Source organism: Balaenoptera acutorostrata, chromosome 2 (assembly GCF_949987535.1).
Source record: "Balaenoptera acutorostrata chromosome 2, mBalAcu1.1, whole genome shotgun sequence".
NCBI lineage: Eukaryota > Metazoa > Chordata > Mammalia > Artiodactyla > Balaenopteridae > Balaenoptera > Balaenoptera acutorostrata.
This window is the reverse complement of record NC_080065.1, coordinates 175360370-175384932: the sequence shown is the minus strand read 5'-3', so window position 1 is coordinate 175384932 and position 24563 is coordinate 175360370. Positions and strand designations below refer to the sequence as shown.

At 42.5% G+C, this 24563-nt stretch overlaps 1 long non-coding RNA gene across 1 annotated transcript in view; it reads left to right on the top strand.

Moving 5' to 3' along the window:
• The first annotated feature begins 7501 nt into the window (after positions 1 to 7501).
• The window catches only part of LOC130707355 (uncharacterized), a 28361-nt gene continuing 11299 nt past the window's right edge, over positions 7502 to 24563 (top strand). Inside the window, exons 1-2 of the long non-coding RNA XR_009007247.1 lie at positions 7502 to 7581; positions 19199 to 19371. This is a non-coding gene — a long non-coding RNA (uncharacterized LOC130707355). The remainder of the gene's footprint in view (positions 7582 to 19198; positions 19372 to 24563) is intronic.

The window sequence follows — 24563 nt, the reverse complement described above, 5'->3', positions numbered from 1 at the left end:
GGGAGAACACTATGTGGCTGCCGAGTAAGAGTGGACCTGTCGAATGGGGAAAAGAGAAGTCGAAATCGTGACCGCCTCCTTCTTGGGGTCGTCGCCCTCGAGATGATTATGGGAGGAGGAGTCCTCCACCTCCCACACATCTCCAAGATGGGAGAGCCTTCTCCGTCAGCCAGAGCAGGTCCCTTTCTAGATATAGGAGAAGAGAGAGATCCCTGTCCCAGGAGAGAAATCACAAGCCGTCCCGATCTTTCTCTACGTCTCCTAGCCGATCTAGGCCACATGAAAGGAAATAGAAGACCACTTTGCAAGAGGAGTGGTGTACAGGCAATAACTTCATTTGGCAAGAGTATGTACAGAAAATTCAAGTTTTGTTTGAGACTTGCGAAGCTTGGTGCACTTTTTAAATGTTTTAGCTGTTCACATTTGTTTGTCTCTTGACCTAGTGACACATAAAGGTGTCAATCTCTCTGGTTTGAAATGGGTCATATGAGGCATGTAATATGAAGAATTGTTACCTTACAATGTTCCCTTAAGCAAAATTGAATTTGCTTTGAATTTTTGGTCTTGCCTAGACTGATAATAAAACTCTAACTCCTGCCCACCTAAAGTGTGATGTTTACTATTATGGAAACATTGAAAAGACTTTCTGTAGCTGGGATATGGTATGCAGCTGTAGTTAAGCAAGCAGTCTTTAAAAGGTGCTGTGAACACAAGCCAGCAGGTAAAAATGAAAGCCGCACCCTTACCCTAGATTAGAGGTTTAGAAATTCCACTAGTCTTCACACTGGACAAGAGGTTGTCCAGGGAGTTTAGAATCTAAGAAGTTTCAAGGAAGTTGGTTTACCTTTGAGTTAGGTCGTAAGTCCCCTCTGTGATTGCTGTACATGAATACATAGCTCTTTGTAATATTTTTTGGAAATTTGAGATTATCAAGATACCAATGTCCTGCCAGATTAAGAGTATATTGTAGAGCTGAACTTTGAGTTACTGTGCAATTTTTTTTTCATGCTGTCATTTGTAATATGTTTTGTGAGAATCCTTGGGATTAAAGTTTTGGTTGCAAAAGAAAAAAAGAAAAGAAAAGAATCCGCCTGCCAATGCAGGGGACACAGGTTCAAGCCCTGGTCCGGGAAGATCCCAGGTGCCGCAGATCAACTAAGCCCGTGGGCCACAACTACTGAGCCTGCGCTCTAGATCCTGGGAGCCAGAACTACTGAGCCCCCGTGCCACAACTACAGAAGTCCACACGCAACGAAGACCCAACGCAGCAAAAAAAAAAAAAAAAAAGACGATACTGGCCAGGTGATCAAGGGTAAAATCGTTTGTCATAAGTCCCGTTGATGGTGTGTATCCTTGATGTGACCTGAGGAGAATGGCATTTTTATCTCTGTCTGGATCTTCCGCCCCAAACCCCATAACTCCAGACCAACCATAAGAAAACATCAGAAAACGAACAGACAAACAAATTGAGGGACAAAATACCTGACCAGTCCTCCTCAAAACTTTCAGGGTATCAAAACCCAGGGACGTCTGAGAAATGTCACAGCCCAGAGGAGACTGGGACAGAAAAAGGATGTTAGGGGAAAACTAGGGAAATTCTAATCAAGTGTGGACTTTAGTTAATAACAATGTATCCATCTTGGTTCCTTGGTTGGATAAACATGTCGTACTAACGTACTAACGTGTTGGAAATAGGGATACTGGGTCAGGGTCCACGGCACTCTGTACACTCTGTACAGATCTTTGCAAATTTTTTGTAACTCTAAGCTATTCTAAAATTAAGCGAGTACTGAACAGAGATAAGAATGTTATTTCCCTGATTTGAACATGCCTGAGTTTCTTCTCATGGTCACATTTTTGCTATCTGGATGTGTCTTGGAATCAGTAGCAAAGGAGAGTTGCCAGCCCCTGGGAAGATGTGGGTGGTTTGCAGGTGGCTTGCTCTGGAGCTGAAGACCACGGTGGGAAGTCTGCAGCCTCGGGCTGCACTTAGAACCACGGGAGGGGATGGGCCAGCTCAGTTCGGGATGGAACCTATAAATAAAACTTTTTTCTTTTCCATTATGGCTTATCACAGGATATTGAATATAGTTCCCTGTGCTAGACAGTAGGACGTTGTAGTTTATCCATCCTATATTTAATAGTTTGCATCTGCTAACCCCAAACTCCCAATCCAACCCTCCCTCACTGTTTCTCCCCCTTGGCAACCACAAGTCTGTTCTCTATGTCTGTGAGTCTGTTTTTGTTTTGTAGACGAGTTCATTTGTGTCGTATTTTAGATTTCACATATAAGTGAGATCATATGATATTTGTCTTTCTCTTCTGACTTACTTCACTTAGTATGATAATCTCTAGGTCCATCCACGTTGCTGCAAATAGCATTATTTCATTCTTTTTATGGCTGAATAATATTCCACTGTATATATGTACCACATCTTCTTTATCCATTCATCCATCAGTGGACATTTAGGTAGCTTCCATGTCTTGGCTATTGTAAATAGTGCTGCAATGAACATTGGGGTGCATGTATCTTTTCTTTCTTTCTTTCTTCTTTCTTTCTTCCTTTCTTTCTCTCTCTTTCTTTCTTTCTTTGTCTCTCTCTCTTTCTCTCTTTCTCTGTTTCTCTGTTTCTCTCTTTCTTTTTTCTTTCTTTCTTCTTTTATTGTCACACGGCATGTGAGATCTTAGTTCCCTGACCAGAGATGGAACCCATGCCCCCTGCACTGGAAGCACGGAGTCTTAACCACTGGACCACCAGGGAAATCCCAGGGGTGTATGTATAGTTTTGAATTAGAGATTTCTCCGGATCTATGCCCAGGAGTGGAATTGCGGGACCCTATGGCAGCTGTATCTGTTCCTGCACGTCTCACATCAACCACCTGCACTCCAATCCTTGCTCTCAACGTCATCTTTGGGGAACCCAACCTGCGACAGGGACCTTGACAAGAAGAAATGGCTCAGGGAAAAGCTACCTGCACAGGGAGGAGATAGAGGCCATCGCCCCTGGGGTGCGGCGGGGAGAGTGGGCACAGAGGTTTGTCATTTCACCCCCGATACTCATCTCAGCCCTCCTGGCTGCCCCACGCTAGGTCACCTCGGGATACAGAGGTGACCCGGTTAGAGCCCCTGCCTGTGCAGGAAGCTGGGGGCACCAGCGGGTCTGAATCATATTAGTGCAGGGCCTCCCCCGCGGCACTGGGGTTATTCGGGGCGGGTCACCCTCTGCTGAGGGCCCCTCCTGGGCACTGTGTGGGGTTCAGCAGCATCCCTAGCCGCACCCATTTGATTCCAGGGGCCCCTCCCCCCGAGTTGTGACAACCACAGATTTTCCCCACACATCACGGAAGAACTGGGTCAGGCGGGGGCAGGATGGCCCTGGGCGAGGACAGTTGTGTGGAAGCAACCAGCCTGGCCCAGGGCAAGGTCTGCCCCAATCCCGTCAGCGCCTGCATTTAGAACTGCCCCTTTCCTCTCCCACCTCCCCTGCCCTGCAGTGGTCTCCGAGACATCATCCCCATGTAATAAATCACACCTTCTCAGTTTACTGTTTGCTGCCCTCGCTAGAACGTGAGCTCTTTGAGGACAGGGATGCGGTTATGTCCCCAGCACCTAGAAGAGTGTCTACTGTGTAGTAGATGCTTCCTAAATACTTGCTGAATAAAGGAGTTGAATAAAGGGATGAGTGGATGAATGAATGAAGGTTACAGTGGAAGGAGGGGGGAGATGCCCTTTCTAGCTCTCGGGGGTTGGGAGATCAAGTGAAAGATCCGTCCTAAATAGGCTGACCAGCCTTCTGGGGTTCCCCGGGATTGAGGGTTTCCCCAGAGTTCCAGCGCTCAAACCTGAGCGGTCCTGGGCAAACTGGGGGCGGGTGTTGGTCACCCTATCTAAACACAGTAACAATTCCAGCTGCAGTAGCAATGGCCAATGACCTCTACGGTCTTATCGACCATGCACAGTTCTTTACCTGGCGGGGAAGGGTGGGCCGGGATTGGAATTCTGGCGATCCAGGGCGGGTGAGGGCACACCCGGGCTTGTGTAGGGGAGTCCAGGAAGGTTCTGGAGGAAGTGACAGTGACACAGGAGGGAGGGAGGAGTCGAAGGAAGAACGTCCCACATGACAACGTGTGCCAATGGCCCTGGGCCCAAGGTCACACCTGACCAGGGCTTGCTTTTTTTTTTTCTAATTTACTTTTTCCCACATGGATATGCAATTGTCCTAATGCCATTTATTGAAAACTCCTTAATTTCCCCACTTTCTGTCATAGCAAGTTCTCATATATCTGTTTCTGGACCTTTATTCTATACCATAGAGCTATACGTCCCATCCTTGCACCACTAGGGCTGTCTCATCACTATAACTTTATTTTTTATTCTTTTTTTTTTTTTTTTTTGGCCGTGCCGTGCGGCATGTGGGATCTTATTTCCCTGACCAGGGATCGAACTCGCGCCCCCAGCAGTGGAAGCTCGGAGTCTTAATCACTGGACCTCCAGGGAAGTCCCCAGGGCTTGCTTTGACATCCATCGAATGGTGGCAGGTGGGCGCGGGGAGCAGCTGTCTGTGAGCCATCCTGTGTAGAAATGCAGGGTGGAGGGGAGGACAGATGGAGCGGGAGGGGAAGAAGCAGAGGAGGGAGGGAGGGAGGGCGGGCGAGCGATAGAGAGTTTCCGGAGACTACAGCTCTGGCTGTGTCCTAGGGCATGAAAGCTGAAAATAGCTCCTAGTGCCGGAAGCCTTGGAGCCGGAGCCTGGGAGCCAGGGTGACTGGCTCTCCTCCCTGGTGTGTGTGTGTTGGGGGGGGGGTGGGGGGTGGCTCTGGGCTTCTCAGGCTGGGAATGGGGTGCACAGAGCAGGGACGGAGCGGGGACCCTTCTCTCTGGGACCTCGTGGGCCATCCTCAGCTCACAAAGCTGAGCCACTCCTGCCCTACGAATGAGGGGCTTCTCCTCCCTGTCCCCTGGATCACACCCCCTCACACACAACTTCCCCGTGTGTGTTCCCAGCAACCAAGAGAGTCTGTTTTTAAAAGATTTGGGGGAGGGGGGTAAACATACAAACAAGAGCAGAATGGATACTTTTTCAGAATGTGAATGGCTCTGTGTAAGCCCACCCCCAGGGTAACCACAGTCCTGACCTCTAACACCCTTGACGAGTCAGCCTTGGTCTGGGCTTGCGGACCCACGGAAGCTTCCTCATCCCCTCCTTCAGATCCCGTCGCTCCCTCGGCGTCTTTGTGAGAAGCACCCGGGGAAGTGGGACTGCTAGGCTGTACTGCTGCTAGAACTCCACCTGGGCTCCACCAGGCTCCAGCCCCCCGCCCTGTGCGCCTCTCTGACCCTGAGGCACCTCAGCTGGTAGGAGCCGCATCCCCTTCCCTCCCGGGACTTGGGACACTTAAGGCAGACACCGAAAGGACAAGCCTTTGGCTCCCTGGCTGGCAAAGAGCAGCTACTCAATTGTCATAAGTGTCCGTATCAGTGAGGGTTCTCCAGACAAACAGAATCCATAGGGTGTGTGTGTGTATATACACACACACGTACATATGTACACGCATACAAAAATAGACAGCTGTGTATATATGCCGTATGCATACACACATAGACACATATAGTATATACAGTACACACATACATATATACACACATATAAAATGCATAGTTTGTATATATACAGTATGTATACACACATACACATAATAGATACAATACACACAGACATATATACACACATATAAAATGCATAGTTTGTATATATACAGTATGTACATATACGTATAACACATGCAATATACACACCTAGGTACATATATATCATACATATATACACACATACAAAGATATTTAGGTGTGTATATAGACAGTATACATAATACACATATAATATAGGCAATACATACACGTATATACATATAGACACACATATACACCTACATATAAAAGCACATAGCACAAAAATATATATGTACTGGATATATAAATTCATCGTATATATACATACATATATCATATATATAAGATATAGACACATACATACATACAATGTATACACACACATACACACCTATATGTAAATATGCGCATGTACATACACATATAAATACATACGCAAGTGTGTATATAATAGTATATACAGATATACATATAATACCTAGAAACATATACACATACAGGTATACAACATATATACACACCTATATATAAATATACACTGTATACATACATACATACAGTGTACATATACTGTATATATACACACACCCATATATTAATATATGGGTGTGTGTATATATACAGCATGTTCACATTTATAATATGTATTCTATATATATACACAGACATTCATGTATACAATATATACACACAAATATATAGGCTTGTATGTATACTGTATATAGTACTTACACATATACTACAAACGCACGCACATATAAACATATGTGTATACATATATATAATATGTATACACACATATACAAATTAATAGGCTTGTATATATTCAGTATTTTTACATATATAGTTTTGTTTTAAGGAGTTGACTCATGTGACCGTGAGGCAGGCAAGTCAGGGCAGGACTCTGGGCTGGAGACACAGGCAAGAGCTGATGTCCCAAGGCCATTGGAGGAACAGTTCCCTCTTTCTACGGAACCTCATTTTTCTCTCCAGTCCTTCAACTGATGGACGAGGCCCACCCACGCCGCGGCATTGACAATCTCCTTTACTCAAAGTGGACCAATTTCAGTGTTCATCTCTTCTGAAAAATACCTTCCTGGCCACATCTGGAATAATGTTTGTGGCTGCCGGGGCCCCACGCAGTGCGCACATGAGATTAACCATCCCCGTGGCGATGATGACACTTTATTTTCTCCCTTGACCATTGTCACTACTATTCCAATTAAAATGGCAGCGCCATGAGGGCAGGGCATTTCCTTTTTTGCCAGTACTGAGCGTCCAGGGTCTGGTGCCTAGCATAGGCTAAATACACGGCATTGTTTTGAACAGAAGCCAGGATTCCGGCTGTCATACTTAATGAGGAATTATAGTCTTATTATTGGCTGGGGGGGGGTGGGTGTCACGGTACGTCAAGGGCGGGAGTCGAACCCGCCACCCCAGGCCCCAAGGGGTCTCCCCGGGTCCCCACTTCGGGCCGGTGGGGGTGGCCGGGGACAGCCGAAGACGTGCGTGCGTGCGTGCGTGAGAGGGGGCGTGTCCACGGGGCGGCCGGCGCTCGCCACGAGTGAGTGGTTCAGCTCGGCCCTGGCTCGTTGTGCTCGCCTCACACCGGCCGGAGTTGGCAGCAGCGCTGGAGGCCCCGGGCCGGTGACCACAAAGAGGGAACCGGGGGCCGGACGGGAGCGCGGCGGCGGCGGCGGCGGCGGCTGAGGCCCAGGCCAGGCCCCCTCCCCTCAGCCTCCCGCCGGCCCGCCCGCCTGTCCCGCCCCCGCCGGCGGCGCCCCGCCCCTCCCCTAACCGCCAGACTAGCCTGGTGCGGGGGCCGCGCGCGAAGACATGGGGGAGAAGCTGAGGCTGGAGTCGCCCGTGGGGGCCGAGCCCGCCGTCTACCCGTGGCCGCTGCCGGTCTACGTGAGTGCCGCCCGTCCCCTCTTCCCGGACCCCCGCCCCTCTTCCCCCACGGCGTGCGCTCAGCCCACCGAGAAACGGAGCGACTCGAGTCGCCAGACCCTCTTTGGAGCCCCCCTTCCCGCCCCGCCGTGGTTCTCCGCGGCCGTTCCAGCCCCCGCGCGCAGAGTGGGCAGAGGGGAGCCGGGGCCGGCCGGGGGCGCAGACTCGGCCGCGGGGACCCCGTGCTTCCGAGGGGCGCCCGAGCCGGGCTGCCGTTGGCTCTGTAGGGCTGGGGACCCCGGTCCCCCCGGGCCTGGACTGCCGGCGGGCTTGCCCTTCCGTACTTGATGATCTGACACGTCGGGTTTCTTTTTCCTGACCAGCTTTACCAGACTTTACCTGACCAGCTTTACCAGCGTCCCCTGATAATGTGTTAGATATTCAAGTTTTAGGGCCCGGTCCCAGCCCTATGGAATCAGCAACTCTGGTGGGGCTCAGTGATCTCTGTTATAACAGGCCCTCCAGATGATTTTTATTCACCTTAAAGTTTGAAAATATCTGCATTGTCAGCTGACCAAAGCGTCCACCAGCAGGTGAAGGGGAGTGGCGCCTGCAAAAGATAGGGACTGGCCAAGGCAAGTACAGGAGCATTTGCCGTGGTAGTAATGGAGAATGCCTTTTCTCCACTGGTTGGCACAGACTAATATCTGGGAGCAGTGGCAGGGTTATTTAGGATGCTTTACATTTCAGTGTAGAGTGACCGCTGTCCTGGTTTGCCAGGGACTTCCCCTGTGTGAGCACTTAAAATCTCATGCTGGCAAACCCCTTAGCCCTGGGTTTGAAAAGCTTAGGGAATAACATGAAATTTAGGGGAAACAAGATGTAGGTTTTGGGCAAGTCACAAGTGCTAATTAAAGCTAAGCAAGTATGGACAACATCTAGCCTTCTTTACCCCTTTGCGGGGAGGTAAATCTGATTGGGTGAAAGGACTTCTTGTTAAGAGATCTTTGTAGAAACATCCCCTTCTGCTTAGTCCGCTGGTTCTCAGTTCTGGCTAGACATTGGCATCGTCCGAGGAGATTTAAAATGATTTTATTGGTCTAGGATGACCAACCGTCGGTGTGAGGGTTTTTAAAAAGTGCTTCAGATGATTCTAATGTGCAGCCAAATTTAGGTGCCACTGCTTAAGCGTTTGAACCGCTGCTTCATATTTTCACCTCATCTTCCTATGAGAATATCCAACTGTAGTTGAGGTTTGTTATTTTTCTTTTTCTTTTTTTAACTGTCTTATTATAAGATTTACTGTCTTAAATAAGATTGAATGTACAGAAAATCCTGCTAGTCCATCTGGTGTAGTTGGATACCCAGAATAATATCGTTAAGATATGTACCATTTAAGTATTGTGACTGGCCTTTTTAAAATTAACATATGCATTAAATTAGTGTTGATAGTATAGATCTCTTTCGAAGTTGTCATGTTGGGGAGCTATACCTCTAATCTGCTGCCATTGCTAAATATCTGGACACCTCTTTATTAGGAATTGCTTTTAAAAATCTTTAGGGATTAAAACCAAGATTGCTGTATTATTTGTACTGGGACCACAAAAACCTCACAAAGTTCCCCCGCTGTACCTTCTACTCCCATCTCTAACCCTTGGCAACTTCTAATCTGTTCTCCATCTCCACAGTTTTGTTATTTTAAGAATAATATGTAAACATAATCATGAATTACTTCATCTTCGGAGATTGGCTTTTTAAAATTTTTCCCTCGGCATCATTCCCTTGAAGTTCATTTCAATTTTTGCATGTATTAATAATTTGTTCCTTGTTGTTGCTCAGTAGTATTCTATCATAAGATTTTATCACAATTTGTTTCAACATTCACCCATTGAAAGACATTTGGGTAGTTGCCAGTTTTTGGCTATTATAAATAAAACTGCTATGAACATTTATGTGTAAGTTTCTGTGGGAACTTCATTAAGTTTTTGTTTCTTTTGGATAAATGCTCAAGAGGACAATTACTGCATTGTAGGGTGAATCTACTTTTAGGATTAAAAGAGACTGTCAAGCTGTTTCTCAGAGTGGCTAAACCATTTTATATTCCCACCAGTGATGTGATATAATTTTTCTACGTACTCGCCAGCATTTGATGTTGCCACTATACTTTAATTTTAGTTATTCTCTGATATGTCATTATGGTCTTAATTTGCATTTCCCTAATGGCTAACGACGTTGAACATCTTTTCATGTGCTTCTTTGCCATGTGTATATTCTCTTCCATGAAATGTCTGTTCCTGTCTTCTGCCTGTTTTCTAGTTGGATTTTTGTAAGTTGTTTGGAGAGTTCTTTGTATATTATAGATACAAGTCATTTGTCTCATATGGGATTTTCAAATATGTTTTCCCACTGTGTAATTTGAGTTTTCATCCACTTAAAAGGATCTTCTATGAAGCATTTTTAACTCATTTTGATGAGATCCAATTTATCAGTTTTTGCTTTTATTGATCATACTTTCGATGTCAAGTCTAAGAATTATTCACCTAGTTCTAGATGCCAAAGATTTTCTCCTATTTTTTTTTCTCAAAATGTCCTGCTTTTACATTTAAGATTATGATCCACTTTGATTTAATTTTTGTGTAAGGTGTGTAAGGTTTAGGTTAAGGTTCATTTTTTATTTGTTTGTTTTTGTCGAGGGATGTCCAACTGTTTCAGTACCATTTTTTGAAAAGTCTATTCTTCCTTGATAGCTTTTGCACTGCTGTCAAAAACAAGTTAAATGTATTTATGTCCGTCTCTTTCTGGGTTCTCTGTTCCATTCCATTGATCTATGTATCTAGCCTCCATCATTACTGCAAAATCTTGAAATTGGGTAGATTAATTCCTCCCATTTTAATCTTCCTTTACAAATTGTTTTAGCTATTCTTCAGCCTCTTCTTACCATATAAATCTTAGAATAAGCCTGTCTATAGCCACAAAAACCTTGAGGGCATTTTAAGAGTAATTGTGTTAAGCCTCTTAACTTGGGGAGAATTGACATCTTTATGATGTTGTGTTTTCTAATCCATGAACAAGGTATGTCTCCCTATTTGTTTGGGACTTTTAAAATTTTCTTCATCAGCATTTTGTCATTTTCAGTATAGAGGTCCTGTAAATGTCTTATTGGGCTTATATTTAAGTATTTATTTAGGTCAGTTGTAAATGGCATCACATATTTTTATTTAAGCTTCTACACATTTGTTATTAATACATAATTTGATAAAATTGTGTTGATCTTGTACTCTAAAACATTTACAAACTAATATTATTTCTCAAGCTTTTTGTGGATTCCTTGGTATTTTCTCCATTTAGATTGTCATCTCCTCTTCAGATGTAGACAGTTTTACTTTTCCTTATTCAATATAATAGGATATATTACTATTCAACATTCAGTAGGATATATTCCTTCCTATTCAACATAGTAGGAATAGTCCTTTTATCTTTTAAATAAACTTTTTAAAAACTTAACTTTTGAATGTATGTATTTCTTTATTTTTGCTTTATTTTTTTACTAGAACCTCCAGTAATATATTTAATAAAAGTGGTGAGGGCAGATATCGGTGCCTTGTTTCTGATCTTACAGAGAAAGCATTCAGTCTTTCACAGTTAAATATAATGTCGGTATAGGTTGTAGATCATCTTTATGAGTTTCAGTATGTTCCTTTTCTATTCCTAGTTTGCTTGGAGTTTTCTTTCTTCTTGCTTTAAAATCATGAATGGGATTGGATTTTGTCAAATGCTTTCTCTGCATTAATGGATAGGATTACATGACTTTTCCCCCTTAATCTATTGGATATGGTGGATTACATTATTTGATTTTCAAATATTTAACCAACTTTGCATAACTGGAATAAATACCATTTGGTTATGGTATATTATTCTTTTTATATATTTCTGGATTTAATTTGCTAATATTTGGCTGAGGATTTTTACAGGCAATTTCATAAAAAATATTGGTCTGTAGTTTTCTTCTTTCTATACTATCCCTGTCTGGTTTTGGTATCAAGGTAATACTGGCTTCATAAAATTAATTAGGAACTGTTCCCTCTACTTCTATTTCTTATCAAGTCATGTAAAATTGGTGTTAATTCTTTCAGTCTTGGGTAAAAGTGAAACATCTAAGCCTGAATATTTCTTTTGGGAGTTTTTAAATGAAAAATCAGTGTTTCTAATGGTTACAGGAAAATTGAGATTATCTATTTCATCTTGGCTCAGTTTTGGTAGTTTTGGGTGTAGAAGCATGGGTCCATTTCATCTACATTTTTGAATTTATAGTGTAGACTTGTTCATAATAACTTGTCCCTTATTAACCTGCAGGATATGTCATGGTATCCCCGGTTGCATTTCTGATATCTGTGATTTGTGCCATCTCTCTTTTTATCTTGATCAGTCTTGCTACATCTTTATTGAGAAGATTGTTTATTTCAAAGAACCAGCCTTTTGTTTCATTGATTTCCCCCCCCTATTTTCCTGTTTTCAGTTTCATGGATTTTTGTTTCATCTTTATTATTTCCTTCTTTCTGCTTGATTAGTGTTTTTTCCTCTTCCGTTTTTACTATTTTAATATAGAAAATTAGATGATTGCTTTGTAATATTTACTTTCCCAGTTTAGTGCTATAAACTTCCCTTTCAGCATTGCTTTCACTTCATTCCACAAACTTTGATCTGTTATACCTCCATTTTCTTTTATTCTATGCATTTAAAATTTTTTCCTTGACTTTTTACCCATGAGTTATTTGGAATTGTGATGTTTAGTTTTCATGTGATTGAAGATTTTCCTGTTGTCTTTCTGTTATTGACTTCTAGTCTGATTCCATTATGGCTAGAGAACGTACTCTCTATGATTTTAATTCTTTTAAATCTGCTAATGTTTTTTTATCACCCAGCATATGGTATATGAGTGAATGTTCCATGGACACTTGAATATGTATTCTGCTTTTATTGAGTGTGTTCTTTAAATGTCAGTTCTATCCTGTTGATTGATGATGTTTTCAGTTCTTCCATATCCTTGCTGATTTTTCTCTCTGGTAGTTCTATAAATTGCTGTGTTGAAGTCTCAAATAATAATTGTAGATTTAAAATTTTCTCCTTTTACCTTTTTCAGTGTTTGCTTCATGTGTTTTGAAGTTCTTTTGTTTGGTGCACACACATTTAGTATCACTAGGTCATCTAGGTGGATTATTCCTGTTATCTTTATGTAATGACCCTCTTTGCCCCTAATAATTTCCTTTGCTCTGAAATCTACTTTATCTGATATTAATATAACCATTCCTGCTTTTTCTGATTAATGTTCATATGATATATCTTTTTCATCCTTTTACTTTGAACTACCTATATCATGATGTTTAAAGTAAGCTTCTTATAGACAGTATATAGTTGGATCATGCTTGTGATTTTTTTCATCTACTCTTCCAATCTCTGTCTTTGACTTGGTTACTTAGATCATTTGCAGTTAATGTAATTATTGCTATGTTAAAGATTAGGTCTACCATTTTATTTTTTGTTTTGTCTTTTACCTTAGTTTCTGAATCCTATGTTTCTCTTCTTTTGCCTTCTTGTGGGTTACTTAAACATTTTTTAATAAGTCCATTTTAATCTAATTTACTTATAATCATTTGTGTATACTGTTTGTATAGTTTTCTTAGTGGTTGCTTTTGGCATTACACTATACATATGTAACTTATCATAGCCTACTGGAATCAGTGTTTTATTACTTCAAGTGAAGTTTCAAAATTTTACTTCCATTGAGGTCTCTTAATAGTCCCCAGTTTTAAAGTATGATTTTCTGTAGTATTTCCTTTATATACATTGAGAACCACATCAGATGGTGTCATAATTTTTGCTTTGACCATCATATAGGATTTAAGAAACTCATGAAGCTAATGAGAGTCTCTTATATTTACCCCATTTGTTTTCACCCATTCCATTGTTCCCCTTTTCTTTCTGAAGTTCCCAGTCTTCTGTTATTGTTTTTTTATGTTTTCATAACAGTAGGTGATATCTGGGCTTTCCAGTGCCATTGGATATGAGTTTCAGGAAACACTGAGCCTGGCTCACTTAATGCTGCTGAGTTGGAGGGTTTGTATATGTTGGGCCTGTTGGCACAGCAGATGCTAGCAGATTAGACTAATGTTGATGGGACTAGTGCCCCAGGAGGATGCATTCCCATTCAGGCTATGCTGCTGCTACAGTTGATCAAATCCCCCTCTACCCCAGGTGTGGGGCAGTGAGCTGCTGCTGTCACTGCTTCTTTATTAGGCTGCTTTTGCCTCAGGTGTGTGGTGGGATCCCTTGGAAGCTGCTGCTGCTGTCAATCACAAGGTTAAATTCATTTTAGAAATACTTAAATATAAATATGTAGCCTGGCTCTTGTAGGACCTCTGTATTTGTTTTTTATTGCTTTCATACGAATTACCACAAATTGAGTGACTCAAAACAACGTAAATTTATTACCTTACAAGTCTGACATTGGTCTCAATTGAGTCAAGTAAAAGTGTTGGCAGGATCGACAGATGAATGGATAAAGATGTGGCACATATATACAATGGGATATTAGTTAGCCGGAAATGAAACTGAGTTATTTGTAGTGAGGTGGATTGACCTAGAGACTGTCATACAGAGTGAAGTAAGTCAGAAAGAGAAAAACAAATACCGTATGCTAACACATATCTATGGAATCTAAAAAAAAAAAAAGAAAAACTGGTTATGAAGAACCTAGGGGCAGGACAGGAATAAAGACTCAGCCATAGAGAATGGACTTGAGGACACAGGGAGGGGGAAGGGTAATCTGGGATGAAGTGAGAGAGTGGCTTGGACATATATACACTACCAAATGTAAAATAGATAGCTAGTGGGAAGCAGCCACAAAGCACAGGGAGATCAGCTCTGTGCTTTGTGTCCACCTAGAGGGGTGGGTTAGGGAAGGGAGGGTGGTAGGGAGACGCAAGAGGGAGGAGATATGGGGATATATGAATATGTATAGCTGATTCACTTTGTTATGAAGCAGAAAGTAACACACCATTGTAAAGCAGTTATACTCCAATAAAGATGGTTAAAAAAAAAAAAGTGTTGGCAGAGCTACATTCTTTTCTGGAGGCTCTTAGGGGTGTTTCTGTTCCCTGGACTTTATCAGCTTCCAGCGGTCACTTGTAGTCCTTGACTCAGAGTCCCCTTTCTCCACCTACAAAACCCAAAATGTTGCATCTCTCTGATTCTGCTTCTATTAGGACATCTCTCTCTTTCTCTTTCTACAGTTGGGAATGATTTTCTGCTTTTACGGACTCATGCAATTAGATTTGTTCCATGAGGTAATCCAGGATAATCTTTCTATCTAAAGGTCTATAACTTGAGTCATATCTGCAAAGTCCTCTTTACCATGTAACGTAACATATTAATAGGTTCTAGGGATTAGGGTGAGGGCATTTTTAGGAGCCATTATGCTGCCTACCACACCCTTAACAAGTGACCTTGAGAAAGTTACTGAGATTTTTAAAGCCTTACTTTCCTCAAACATACAATGGAAAGAAAGATATCTAGTTAATATCATGAAAGTGAAACAGTATATATGAAATCAACTAATTCAAAAAGTAAGATTTCTTCTTTTTCTTTATGATTTACGTGATTCTCAGAGTTCAGGTACTTGAAGAGTTACTTTTTTTAAAACAGAGCTAAGGAATTTCAGGGTTCAGGTGCTGTAAGATTGTCTGAATTATCTGAGTAACAATTAGCTAAGCACAGGTGTAAAGCATTTGATTTACTCCCTGGTGTTCTTTATCTTCTCATCCCACTAAATCCATATCCCTTGTCTAGCTCCAGCCAGTAGAGTCAGAGCTTGTTTTACTGTTTAACTGAAGTTCAATTTAAATTCTCTCTACATCTCCAGATTCTCAGCCCTGGTTGCATATTACAATCACCTGGGAAGATTTCAAAAACTACTGATGCCTAATTTCTACCTATCATGGATATTTGAGGAGGGGCCTGGCATGAAGTGCTCTAGCTTATGGTTTGTGGAGCCAAATCATAGTCTACACTGAGCCAAATCATTTGCGGTATCACCTCTAAAAAGGAGTTTATCTGTGGTGACTAATGCTCTTCCTTTGTCAGTATGCTTGATTTGTCCCTCTTTGGAGGAAAAAAAAAGGGGGGGGGGAAACCCCAGCATTTTGGCTCCCTGAATTACAACCTGATGCTGTGGAATTAGTGTTGGCTCAGAGCGCACATCTTCGGATACCCATTCTCTCTCCTGCTCCCTTGCGTGAACTTATATCCTTGGGCAGTTTTTCATCCACCACCCTCTTTTGCTTCTAATCTTAGCGAGTAAAGTGTCCCCTTAATGAAACAGCATTTCATGAGACTTGCTGGGAGCATAGGTCTGTTCCAGACCTATCATATGTTAGCTAAAGCAGATATAAGTGATGTGTTTTTGGCATTCATCCTTGTGGGTTGGAGAGAGAAGACAGCATTTTATCCTTTTAGGTGTCATCTGACTGGGCAAATGGGCTCTTTCCCTCTGCTGCCTACCATGTCAAAAACTGAGGGTGTTACCTCTAGAAGGTATCTTCTAGGTATCAAAATAGTTCAGATAAGTCAAATTTCTCAGTAAAAGATGGCAAAACTATGGCTTAGGTGGTTAATTTTACATGTCAATTTGTCTGGGCCACCATGCCCAGTTATTTGGTGAAATATTTTTCTGGATATTTCTGTGATGGTGTTTTTGTGTTTTTTAAAATTTTGATTTTTATTTATTAATTTATGCTTTTGGCTGCGTTGGGTCTTTGTTGCTGCACGTGGGCTTTCTCTATTTGCAGCAAGTGAGGGCTACTCTTTGTTGCAGTGTGCGGGCTTCTCATTGCGGTGGCTTCTCTTGTTGCGGAGCATGGGCTCTAGGTGCACGGGCTCAGTAGCTGTGGTGCACGGGCTTAGTTGCTCCACGGCATGTTGGATCTTCCCAGACCAGGGCTCGAACCCATGTCCCCTGTATTAGCAGGCAGACCCTCAACCACTGCGCTACCAGGGAAGCCCAGGTTACTTTTGAACTGCAATCCCCACACTTGTAAAATGACATTAAAAACCACTCTTTCTGTGGGTTCTTAGAATTAATTAAGCAGGTTATGTGTGTAAAGTATCCTGGCACTTGAATGAGTTGTCAGAACCAAGGGCTGCTGGAGACGATGCTTATGCCCTAGGTCATCTCCCCTTCTACTGGGTGGCAAGTAAACACAGACACAGTAGTCAGTGCTCTGGAAGAAGTGAGTTCTGGTGCTGCAGAGCACAGAATCTTTTTTTTTCTTAATTTAAATTTTATTTTATATTAGAGTATACTTGATTTACAATATTGTGTTAGTTTTAGGTGTACAGCACAGTTATTCAGTTATACATATATCCATTCTTTTTCAGATTCTTTTCCCGTGCAGGTTATTGCAGGATATGGAGTAGAGTTCCCTGTGCTATGCATTAGGTCCTTGTTGATTACCTATTTTATATATAGTCGTGTGTATATGTTAATCCCAAACTCCTAATTTATCCCTCCCCCCGACCTTTCCCCTTTGCAGAGCACAGAATCTTAGAAGGGAAAGTTCAGGGTAGGCTTCTTGGAGGAGGTGCCATCCTTTCTAAGGATATGTAGACGCTCCTGGGGTGGCAGGAGGGAGCAGTGTGTGTCAAAGTTTGAGAAATATAAGAAAATATGGCAAAACTAAGGTACACGAGTGGAACTCAGGTTTTGGGAAAGAAATGAGAGTTGATACTGGAAACCTACTGGGGCCAAACAGAAAAGGGCCTTCTTTGTCCTGTCAGAAGTTTTAATGTTTATCCTGAAGGCTGTGGGAAACGCTGAACAAGAGTGAGATGGACTTCTGGTTTAGAGACTCACTCGGACCTCCATGTGGAAAGCACTTGATGGGGTGCAGGCTGAATTGTAATCTAAGGGTCCCACTTAAGTTGTAAAAGGTTGGACTGGATTTCGGAGATCCGAGAGGGAATGGGTGGGGTCTGGTGACCAGTTAGAAAAGGGAGGGCAGCAAGCGTGGGTGACAGTTTATAGCTGCATCTTTTTGTGAGATACACAGCACAGTAGGAAGGGATTGGGGCTGGGGAGAGGATCTTACTTCATCTTCAGTGCTTTTGAGGGGCCTGGTAGACAGGTCTGGGCCCAAGGTACAGATCTGGGCTTTTTGGGAGGACAGGTGTTAGAAGGCATGGGAGAGACTTAGGTTACCCACAAGAAGGTCCAAAGAGTCATAGGTGTGAGAGCTTTTTCAGTGGGTATATTGAGGATGCTTATAAGCTGAAAGAAAGTAGCCAGCAGAGGAAGGGTGTGAAGATCTAGGAGAGGAAATGATTGCTCATTTGTTTTCAAAAAGCTGAATACTTATCCTGTGCCTGGCCCTTTTCTAGGATATGGGGTTCACACCGTGTGTTTTCTCTTCTGCAAGGACAGTTCAACTCATCCCGTGGTGAAGAGAAGTCAGATTATTCTTTGCATCCCATTCAGGTGTAGGAACTGTTCTGTCCCTCTGAAGGGACTTTACTTAACCAGAGTAATGTTAGAAATCAAAAGAAATTAGAGCTGGAAGGGACCTTAAAGGCCACTGTACTTAATGTTGCCTAGTATTTTACCTTGATTGTAAGAAAAATTTATTGCAGAGCCCATTCTCTTCAGAGGTCCTTCACTGAACTTTCTTTGTGTTTTTCATCCAGTGGGTCTAGCTTGTAGATTTTGGCCTCCTCGTAAATTTGCTTCTTCATCCACATTACATTTTGCCCGGACTATGGCAGAAGCTCCTGAGTGGTTTCGCGGCCCCTGGACTCAGTTCCTCTAAGTTCATCTGCCTACTCGGGTTGAGTGATCTTCTAACATGAAAAGATACGCCTAAAATAATGCTGCTAATGACTTGCCCACACAGAGTTAGTGCGTACTAGCCGCCCAGCGTGTGCTCTGCCCAGAGGCGTGTAGTCTGAACTGTGCTTGGCCAAGCCTCCTGGGTCTCTTTGGCCCTGAGGAAGGGGAGCTTTTTGTGATCACTCCCTTTATCTAATCGGTCCTTCAGCAGCGGGGCGCCTTTTTCTAATCAGCGGAGGCACCCTTACTCAGCCAGTGGTAGCCCCAGGGCTCATCACCTGTGGGATACAAGCCATGCTCTCTCCCAGGCTTGCTTCGGCCAACATCTCTATTTTCTGTCCCTTCTCACACTTGGACCCCCCCCCGGCGTTTAGTCATTCCCCACCTGCAGTATTTACAGTGCCCAGCAGGTGTCAGGCTTGAGTGTCTTTGCAGAGGTGCTCCCTCTGCAGTTACTGCACCTCCTCCTCCACCTCTGCAGAGCCTCAGCTTTCTCGATTGTACTTCAGGGTTATCATGAAGCCATCACTTAGATATAACTTTTTGCCTCCATAGGAACCTCTGTGCATAAAGGTTATGGTTCTTTATCTCATGTGATTGAAATTTTGAGTTTATACATGTCCCTCCTTAACGAGGCTTTAAGGGCAGGAGTCGTTTCTAATCCTTAGCACAGAGCAGATGCTTTTTTTTCTTTTTAGATGCTTTTTAATGATGATAAAATGTACGGTTTAAATCACTCATTTTACAATAATTTTGCTTTAGGTTGTGACAGAAATAAAGTTTCCAGAAGTAGTGTTCCTGCAATAAGAAATAAAGATGTGACCTTCCAGTTGTGTAAAGCTCATGAATGCTGTGTAAGTGCGTCGGGTGCAATAAGGAACCTGGAGCTAAATGGGCTAGTTCTGAGAGAGGGAGACTTAACTACGTTAACAAAGGTAAGCCTTTATTGTGTCCTGCCAACATTTGATAGTTGCTTTTGGGGCAAACTAAACGGGTAAAATTTTAAACTGTTCCTCCCCATTAAAGGGATTGAATAAATAGGCCACTTTGGTGCACCTGTGTCTTGCGAATTGTCCAATTGGAGATGGAGGTTTAGAAAGTGAGTTTCAGTCTTGTTTAAGTCTCTTCCCATCAGACTGGTCTCGTGATTTCCTACACACCATGTTACTTCCTGTCTACCTTTTCTTGGTGGTGTTCATGCCTGGATTGTCTCCTGTACCTGCTCAAACCTTGGTCCATTCTCATTTGTACCATGGAAGTTTGTCATGCTGGATGCTGTCAGAACGAATTTTACTTAAGTTTGTGTTAAGCCGCAAGGCACACATTTTGTATAATTTCTGTTTTTTGTGTTTGTTTATATTTTTATGGTTTCTCTTCAAGAAATATTATGAGAAGGGAAATAGCAAGATGTAAAGAGCAAAAAAGTCATCATTCTCTTTAAATTGTTAGAACGTGTATCTGCAATCATAATTATAATGCACTGTGGTATGTGTTAAAATAGGAAATATATGTAATGTCCCGTAGGAGCAGCAGAGTCAGTGGTGTTAGTGGGGATGTGTCACGGAAGTAATCACAAAGCAGGTGACTGTTGGTTGGGGTCCTGAAACATTAGTGTGTGTGTTCCCTGTGTCCAGTAGTGGTCTGGAGGGGTCAGGAAGCCTGCCTTTCAGTTTGAGGGAACAGAGGGTTTGAGGTCCTCTCTCTTCTATTGCTCCAGTATACTGCATAGCAGCTAATAAAATACTGGGTTTATAGTTGACATTTAAATCGCCGATTGATCATCAAGATTGGGAAGTATCATTGGAAATGAAAATAGGAAGAGTCTTATGCTTTTTAGGTTTTTCTTTCTTTTCCTATGTCTCAGAAGGCTCTTTGACGGGAGACTTTTTATTCTCCCATACAATTCCATGAATACTTTTACCCTGGCACTTATTTTAATGGCATTTTCAATTTATACATGTCTTTGAAACACATATTGTAAACTATTTGAGGGTAATGACCATGGCCATTGGTGGCGCATCTTAAATGTGCAGCGTGTTAAGTTTTTTTTTTTTTTTTTTTAAGATTTCTTTATTGACTGATTGATTGCTATGTTGGGTCTTCGTTTTTGTGCTATGGCTTTCTCCAGTTGTGGCAAGTGGGGGCCACTCTTCATCGCGGTGCGCGGGCCTCTCACTATTGTGGCCTCTCTTGTTGCGGAGCACAGGCTCCAGACGCGCAGGCTCAGTAGTTGTGGCTCACGGGCCTAGTTGCTCCGCGGCATGTGGGATCTTCCCAGACCAGGGCTCGAACCCGTGTTTCCTGCATTAGCAGGCAGATTCTCAACCACTGCGCCACCAGGGAAGCCCAAGTTTTTTTTTTTTTAATTTTATTTATTTATTTATTTATTTATGGCTGTGTTGGATCTTCCTTTCTCTGCGAGGGCTTTCTCTAGTTGTGGCAAGCGGGGGCCACTGTTCATCGCGGTGCGCGGGCCTCTCACTATCGCGGCCTCTCTCTCTGCGGAGCACAGGGTCCAGACGCGCAAGCTCAGTAATTGTGGCTCACGGGCCCATTTGCTCCGTGGCATGCGGGATCTTCCCGGACCAGGGCTCGAACCCGTGTCCCCTGCATTGGCAGGCAGATTCTCAACCACTGCGCCACCAGGGAAGCCCCATCGTGTTAAGTTTTGAGTGTCATGTGGTCTACCATCAGTGCTTCCCTCTTTCACCCAGTTTTCTTCCTCATTTCCTTCTCCAAATTTGTCTCATTTTTCTACTTTCCCTTTTGCTTCTCTATTCTTGCTTTCTCTTTCCCATTGCATCTGTCATTCTTCTTCTCCTTCTTCTGACTTCATTATGGTCAACCGAAGCCTTTTCTAGTCTGTTCTCTATCTTCCTTGCCTCTTTATTGCCATCCACAAACTCTTACAGAATATTCTTGGTTGACTCCCTTACTTCCTAGCATACCCATGTACTTTATGATCACTTTAGAACATTGAAAAGGGTTGGAATTTTTAAAAATAGGTAATTCTAATCAGTCTTCTTTCACCTCTGGTATAAGACTCTTCTTCCTCAATCTGACCATTCTCAAATCTAGAAGTACTCCAGCTCATTGGTCCTCCTTACCCCCATGTTTAGGCCAAAGAACTTGTGAAACCTTAGCCCTGTTTAGTACTTGAATTTATCAAAACGTAAGAGAGCTAATTCTGCCTAAGGGCACCAAAGAAGAATAAAGATGCCACAGATAAACGTTTAGTTCAGATTTATAATGGACTCTAAGTGCCTAGTTGAGTGCTGACCATTAACTCACTTGAACAACAGGGAGCTCATGACAGAAACGAACATGTTAATTGTATAGACACTTCACCATTCCTCAATGTAGCTGATAAACTGCATCCAGTTAGCTTAAATAACATGAATGATGAATTTCCCTGTGTATATAAATTGGGAGTTTGTAAAGTTATCTTTTTCCCTTTGTACAACTACTGACTACCACCTCGCTTCGTCACGGCAATAGAAAATGATGACTAAGAAACACATTGTCTCTGGGCTTCCCTGGTGGCGCAGTGGTTGAGAATCTGCCTGCTAATGCAGGGGACACGGGTTCAAGCCCTGGTGTGGGAAGATCCCACATGCCGGGGAGCAACTGGGCCCGTGAGCCACAACTGCTGAGCCTGCGCGTCTGGAGCCTGTGCTCCGCAGCGAGAGAGGCCACTATAGTGAGAGGCCCGCGCACCACGATGAAGAGTAGTCCCCGCTTGCCACAACTAGAGAAAGCCCTCGCACAGAAACGAAGACCCTACGCAGCCAAAAATAAATTAATTAATTAATAAAAAAACAAAAACAAAAACAAACCACATTGTCTCAGTATCAGTGGACATAATGTCTTAGTATTCTACAAAAATCTCTAAATTCTTAATCTAAAAGATATATCTGCCAATATCTTATATCCTTATCCTTTGTTAATATAAATATCCAATCTATGAACGTCTCAGTTTCCTTCCTTAGAATATGAGGTGGATAGATTTGCTAATATCTAGGGACCTTTCCAATTTTAACATTCCCTGGTTATAAGGGCTGAGCCAAATACAGTGGCTCCTGAATCATTAACCTCGCTCACGATGAAAGTTATCAGCAAGATCTGCATGCAAGAGATCAAATATTCATATCCGTATATACTGTAGCACATTGACTTTTACAGAACTCAAAGTAACACAACATAGTTACATTCATAGACTTAAGGTCACTGTGGTATACTTTACAGTTTTTCTTTTCCCTAGGAAGGAAATGTAGATCCCTGGGAAGGGATTTCTTTCTCTGCTTTTTAGTAATGTAAGCCTTTGTTATCTCTTGGATCCTAAAAATGGGTAGGGTTTTGGCAGGTGGAGCTTAGGAGAGACCCATCAGGTGGCAGGGACAACATGAGAAAGGGCAGAAGGAAGAATGGATTTTGAGAAGGACCTGATATCTTACATGATGAGAGCAGCGTTTCACAATGTCTGTCCTGCAGAACACTGGTTTTAGATGATGTTGATGTAGTTACAAGACAGAAGCATATGGGAAGAGCCGTACTCTACATCCCGACATGAAATTCAGGTTTCACTTTGTTACATTACGTACTCTGAAAAGTTTTGGAGGAAGGAAGTGATTTCATTTTTTTAATTCAGTCTTACTCACAGTTACTTGAGAAACCTATATTCAGCTGATGGGACTGTATTTTGTGAAAGGCCAATCGAGAAATGCTGAGATGGAGCTTAAGATATTTCTGTGTGGGGACAGGCATGTGATTATTTTTCTTATAATTCTTTACTGTTTGTCCTAACAATTGTTACTTTGCAGGGTTTTGTTTTGTTTTGTTTTGTTTTTACATCTTTATTGGAGTATAATTGCTTTACAGTGTTGTGTTAGTTTCTGCTGTATAACAAAGTGTATCAGCTGTATGTATACATATATCCCCAGGTTTCAGTTTTAAGCCTTCTGTTTTTACCTGAGTCATTGGGCCTCTTAGAAAGCTCAACAATTCTGCGGTCTTCATCTCTTATGTAGTTTCCAGAAGCTCCTGGCACTTACCAGTATTTCCTCTTGATTCTTTTCCTCCGACTTCAAACTTCTTACGATTATGAGCTGATTGTTTTCTCAGCCTCTAGTGTCAAAACCAGCCACCTCGCTCATCTTCATTGTCTCAGTTACAAGGTGCAATATTTCCCACGTTTATGTGTGTCAAAATATAAGTCAGGGATTGATATATAGCATATGCTCAATAACAATTGTATTTCCTTTTTTTCTTTGTTCAAAGGTATCCAAACACTGGCCAAGTTCTTAAATTGAAAGTAGAGTGATCTAATTTATTCAGCTCATCCAACCATCAATATTGAACATTTGTCTTTTTTCTTACACATATTTCTTGTATTCCAGTCGTGACGTTCTAGAGCACAGTGAGCACATGTATAACTTATTACTGCATTACTACCTTGGCTATTCCTTGACCAAAATTTACTTCATACAACTGACAGCCTAATTAACCTACTAGAGTTTTTTTTAATGTATGCATACAAACCATAAACACCAGTTGCATTGCTAATAACTGAATTTTTACATCTCTATGCACCCATGTATCCAACACCAGGTCAAGGTATTATAAAATATTTGTAACACCCTACAAGGTTCTCTGTTATTTCTTTCTGTTCCATACTCCCCCAGGGCAACACCCAAGCTGACCTCTTTCACCATATATGACATACAGGGAATCACACAGTGTGTATTCTTTGGTATCTGGCCTTTGGTTACATATCATTATATCAGTAGTTTATTCTTTTATTGTGTTTTCTTGATTTTTTAAACCTAGACATTCATACAGTGTCAAAGTACCACTGATTTCTTAATATTATTATGCTGACCTCCATCTTCAGAGGCTTTCCACAGTCTTCCGTCTGTGTTTCCACCTACTTTCTCTTCCGTCTAATGATGTTTCATTTAACCAACCTCAGTCAGCCTTTCCCGCATATTCCCCAACACGTAGCACTCCTGTGTTCAGCCGGTTTTGCTCCCTATTCCATAAGCCCTGTGTGCCATTGCTGACACTGTGCCTGTGCCCTGCCCGGAAGGCCTGTTCCCCACCCGCTATATACTTGCTCAAGACTCAGTTT